Raw genomic sequence first — 6,130 nt, forward strand, 5'->3', positions numbered from 1 at the left:
TGAGGGGAAAAGAAAGACCGTGGGGCAGAGGGAGCATGGGGGCGGCTGGTGGCCTAAGCAGCAGGAACTTCAGAGAAGGGGTTGGGGAGGGCTGCGCTAGTTCATTTTCACATTTTCCACACAGAAAAGGCTTCTGAGGTAATAAAAGTGTGAGTTAACGAAATAACTCCTCATGCTGGTGTACTTGAGCACCTCTAAAGCGACAGTGGCCCCTCATTTAAGGCAGCCCTCACACAGGGGTTCTCAAAGGCACTAGGCAGACGGTATCATCTCCATTGTGCTTGGAGACCCCAGTCCTCAGGAAAGGTAGAGATGACCAACGATGTTATCGAGACACCTCAGAAAACCGTCCCAAGAAACTCAGCTTCCTTGGGTTACTCTTCTTCCCCTGGCTTTACTGCGGGTAGGAAATACCCCTTCAAAATTAGGTCTGAGCCCTTTTGAAATGCTGTGTGGATGGCCTTTCCTTACCAGTGATTTCTTATTAGACCTGGAGACCTCTGAACTGGTTAAGGATGTAACCTCTCTAGCTCACTTTCAACAGCAATGAATGCAACTAGCAGAAACCCAACCCTCAAACACAGGACCACGGTTATGTAACCCAGGGGATTTGGTATTGGTGAAAGCTCACTCTTCGCTCTCTTCTCCCCAAGCCCAAGCTGGGAAGGGCCCCACACTGTTCTTCTTATTTTTATTTTTATTTTTGAGATGGAGCTTCTCTTTTGTTGCCCAGGCTGGAGTACAATGGTGCAATCTCGGCTCACCACAACCTCTGCCTCCCGGGTTCAAGCGATTCTCCTGCCTCAGTCTCTTGAGTAGCTGGGATTACAGGCATGTACTACCACACCTGGCAAATTTTTGTATTTTTAGTAGAGACAGGGTTTCTCCATGTTGATCAGGCCAGTCTCGAACTCCCGACCTCAGATGATCCGCCTGCCTTAGCCTCCCAAAGTGCTGGGATTACAGGCATGAGCCACCGCACCTGGCCTCTACATTGTTCTTCTTTTAACCCCCTCAGCGGTAAAAGTTACAGGTATCGACTCCTGGATACATGACACTCAAGTCAAAGCCTGGAAAGCTAAGAGGGCAACCCCTGACAGCCCAGAGGAACGTCCTGAATATAAATGTGAAGAAACAGAAGATGTTAAGCTGAAAATCATAAAAGATAAGTAAATGAGTGATGGTTTCTCTTCCTACTCAGTCACACCCCTAACTCACCATATACCTTCAGTCATTTCTACTTTTCCTCTCGAGATTTGCCATCAAATATGGAAACTTCTCTTTGACGTGTACTTTCAGAGAGATTTTGATTATCCATGGGATTACATTTGTAACTTCATAGACCCCCAAAGGGAAATTCTGTATCTTGGTGAGTAAAATTTTAGATGGAAATTATCTACTACACCACCCTTGCGGGAATTGTTATACTCACTTTATTTTCAGTGGGACTGTATGCTGTCACACCCCCAGAATGGAGTATTGGATGAAGAATCTCAATCACTGTCGTATTTTGCTTAATTATTCTCCTTATAGCAGGGATAACAGTTACTGACAACAGGTAAACATGAAGGTTTTACTATCACTGAGTCAGCTAGGACTTTTTCTTTCTTTCTTTCTTTCTTTCTTTCTTTCTTTTTGAGATGGAGTCGCACTCTGTCACCAGGCTGGAGTGCAGTGGCACGATCTCAGCTTACTGCAACCTCCACCTCCCGGGTTCAAGCAATTCTCCTGCCTCGGCCTCCCAAGTAGCTAGGACTACAGGCATGCACCACCACACCTGGCTAATTTTTGTATTTTTAGTAGAGACGGGGTTTCACCATGTTGGCCAGGATGAGTCTCGATCTCTTGACCTCGTGATCTGCCCACTTCGGCCTCCCAAACTGCTGGGATTATGGGCGTGAGCCACCGTGCCTGGCCTCAGCTAGGACTTTTATTGGATTTAATAATACATCACACCCTCTTGCTTCTACAATATCAGTCATAGGCCCATTTGTACAAAACTAATTGCTGGGTCTGTCCTGAGTGGTGTGTTGAGTTCGGCAACATGGAGGAATCGCTCAATGACCCAGAACTTACAGTCTTATGATTCCCTTTGTTAGCTTTATCTTTAACCCTTGAAGACTTAGCAGGCATAAATGCACATGGTATGGGAGCACCTTCAACTGGGTAACTAACTCTTCCCAGGAAAACATTCCCCCCGGCGCAGTGCCAGGAAACACTCCCCCCAAAGATAGGCTTCATACCCTCAATTAGGAAAAGATGACTGGGTAATAGCAAATGCCTCCCTCTGCTTTAAAAGCAGGGGAAGGGGCCATATCTGGGAGATGTCAAACATTGTAACACCACCCTTGTGACTGCCGAAAGCTCAGAGGTTTGGAAAAGAAAGAGCTACAGAGATGATCTGAGAAAATTAGCAGCCCTATGCAGGGGTGGCTTTTAGAATCTGGCCTCTCCCTCTGGTTGGAAGTTCTGATGGGAACGGCGGGCTCAGGTAACCGCCTTGCCACACGGTACTATGATGGGAAAAACAACAGGGGGCCTTCCCAGACAGGCCTCCTCGTGGAAGTCCAGACCCCCGTATGAGGCTGGCTAACAGGGGTGGCCTGCAAATCTGTGGGTGAACAGGGGTTGTCTGGACCGACAGCCCCTGCCATAAGGATTGTCTAAGATATTGGCCAGGACATACTGTGTCCCTGACCTTTTGAAACTCCATTTGTTAGGTGGACCCTTCTCATTTAGCACGTAAAATTCCAAACGGCATTGTGAATGACTATCCTGAGTATGAATATCCCTATCCCAAAGATGCTCCTATTACAGGTAAAAAGGGAAAGTTTCTAAGATATGAGAAAGATCTTCCTGTGTCTCTCTCACAAGCGACAACTTAGAACCATCCCTTCGAGGGACAGGACTATATTTCCTCGGTGGCTCCTGGACACAGGTAATCCTCCCTAGGCATCGGAAGGCGTCCTGCACTATAGCAGCGATGGTCCCTGACCTGTTATTTTAAAATTTCCCTGACATGCAGCATCATCTGTGGACATCCCTAACCTAGGCTCTTTTCTAGAGAGCGCACTATCTCAGATACACCGAACGAAGAGATCTATCATTTCCATGCCCTCCTATGGAGATTTAACCAAAAGAGAAGAGTGGGGAGGACATGCGCATGACAATCCCATCTTAGGAACTCCACGGATGGGGGATTCTACAGTCGAGGCATATTCTGGTTTGCGGGTATTCCTCTTCTTGAAAGATCAGTGTTTAATATTTCCATTATGATGCAATGAGGATGGAAGGCAACAGTAGCGGCCATAGAGGCACAACAACAATCCATAGAGTCTTTAGCCCCAGCAATAGCACAAAATACACAGGACTTAGATGTCCTTATGGCTGAAGTAGGGGGTACCTGTGCACCTTTTTTTTTTTTTTTTTTTTGAGTTGGAGTCTTGCTTTGTCGCCAGGCTGGAGTGCAGTGGCACGATCTTGGCTCACTGCAAGCTCTGCCTCCCAGATTCAAGCAATTCTCGTAGCTCAGCCTCCTGAGTAGCTGGGACTACATGTGCCCGCCACCACGCCTGGCTAATTTTTGTATTTTTAGTAGAGATGGGGTTTCACTGTGTTAGCCAGGCTGGCCTCAAACTCCTGACCTCGTGATCCGCCCACTTCCCAAAGTGCTGGGATTACAGGCGTGAGCCACCGTGCCCGGCCTACCCGTGCACTTTTAAATGAAACATGCTGCTTCTGGATTGGCATCTCTAGTCAAGTAGAAGCGAACCTACAGGTGCTTAAAGATCAAGTGAGAGTCGTTGACGAGTTCAGAGAAAACGTGGATTCCAGTCTTCTTTCTGGAATCGATTAGTTCCTTTTTTAAGCCCCCTCTTGCTCGTGGGTTTTGTACTAATATTTGGACCTTGTATACGCAATATGGTAACTTGAATTATTTCCTCTCCCCTAGAAGCTATTAAACCCCAAATGGCACTGCAGATGGAACCTCGCATGGACATGCCACTCTTCTGAGGACTCTTAGATCGACTCCAGGAGGAGCTGCTGTGCCCCACTCAATGCCCTGCTCTTTGGCAAGAAGTAACCAGAAAGGGTCATCGCCCAATACCCCTCACCAGCAGTTAGGGTTACCACTCCTGAGAGGGGAAATGTGATACAGGAGCTAGAAGACTTATTTGGCAGATAATGAGGGTGAAGGAGTCCTCAGCAAGACTTCCCTTTTAAGAAAAAGCAGCCCCCACATCATTTCTTTTCTAACAAAGAGCAGCCTGAAAAATTGAGCTGCAGACATAGGTAAGCCAGTTGGAAGCTTGCACGGGGATGCCGGCACCTGCGCCAACAGAAAAAAGCTACTGAGGGCCAGATATGTTCAACATGGAGCCTCCATCCTCCCTTTTGTCACCACGTGTACAGTAAAAAAGCAGGCAACACGGCACCGGCCAGGTAGAGAATCCATCTGCGTCATAAAAGATTAGGGTGGGGCGGCCAGCTTCTTTGTGCACGATGCGAACAGCACACCTAGTCCTAACCAGTTCTTTGCATGCTATGCAAATAGCACACCTGGTCCAACCAATCTTTCGCTCCGTATGCAAATCAGACAACACCTCCTCAAGCTCATCTATCAAACCTCCTGCACTCCACTGCAGACCAGAAGACTTGCTTGGGACCTCCTCTCTCTTTAGGAGAGAGCTTTTTCTTTCACCTAGTAAACCTCCATTTTTAACCTCACTCCTTGTGTGTCTCTGTCCTTGATTTCCTTGGCGTGGGACAAGGAACCTTGGGTTTTACCCCCGATGGACGGTGCCACTTCACCACTATGTTGCCCAGGCTGGTCTCCAACTCCTGGGCTCAAGCAATGCTCCTACCTCGGCCTCCTCAAGTGTTGGGATTACAGGCCTGAACCGCTGTACCCAGTCTGAAAACTTTTCTTTGGAGATAACAGGCTTTGTCCGTGGTCTACTTGAACAGTACACTAAATTCCTTAGGTTTGGGGATTCAAAGGAACTCTCCATTATCCTCAGCCATCAGCAAAAACAAAAGACCTTTTGGTAAATTATTTTTGTGCCCTTAGGTAAATTATTTTGTAAGTGCTTAATCCTCAATTACTTGTTGCTGGGCCTTGTAATCACCAGGAATCATTCCCCACCTGGTGTCCTTAATGCCAGCATTCACGATTTAAACCTTAGCTTTCTAGCACTTGCTTCATTGTTTCAACCACTCTGTTCCTGGGACTTTCAAATTCTTTGACCCCTGTTTTAGTTCAAGTCTACAGAGAAGCAGATGTCAAGGGCCGCATGTGAAAGAGGTTTATTAGAGAAGGGAACAGAAGGCAGGACAAACCTTCAGACTGATTGCAGGTCTGACTATGGAAGGAGAGAGGGAAGGAAGGAGGATTGGGTAGGACTGGATTGTAGCAAAATTCAGCCAGGCCACAGGGAGTCTTTGAGCCAAAACTGCCTGTTGGAGGTCTGTATGTCAACACAATGTGCCTGCGTTAGTGCCTCTACCATGCTGAGTCTCTGGCTCAGGGCACCATGCAGGAAGCAGAGCCTTTCCAGAAGCGTGGTGGTGGATTCAGAGGGGCAGTAGCTGCGGACATCTGTCAACGACGCTCCTCAAAACTGGAGATCTGGCAACACCTCCACTGTTCTTAGGCTGTGTCCATCCCCTGTGAAGACACCGAATGTCAGAAGAACTTCTCACTCTACAGTTAGTGGAGATCATTCAAATGCAGGCAAAGGCATCCCTTTAACACACTGCTTTATTAGTCTAATCATCTGTGGCCCACATTGTTCTAGTCCTACTGTTGAAAATCACACGATAGTAGAGAAGCCACCGTTAGAAGGCCCTCCATAGTATCCCTTCTTAATTTCCTGATTGCCCACAGCAGTTACTACAACTCTTTGTCCTTCTCAGCTTCTCTTCTCTTCTGTCTGAAGTAACACTGCTTGCGTTTGCTCAGAGACTATGGCACCTGTAGGTCATTAATGTATCTAACAAGAACACTTGTAGTCAATTTCTTTTATCTAAGCTAAGAGCAAAATGTGCTTTACCAGTCTTAGGACCCCATCCCTTTTCCTAAAACCATGTTGATCCCTCGGAGCTTTATTTAAAATACTCCTCAGCTTAC

The sequence above is a fragment of the Papio anubis genome, chromosome 1 (genome assembly GCF_008728515.1).
Source record: "Papio anubis isolate 15944 chromosome 1, Panubis1.0, whole genome shotgun sequence".
Classification (NCBI taxonomy): domain Eukaryota; kingdom Metazoa; phylum Chordata; class Mammalia; order Primates; family Cercopithecidae; genus Papio; species Papio anubis.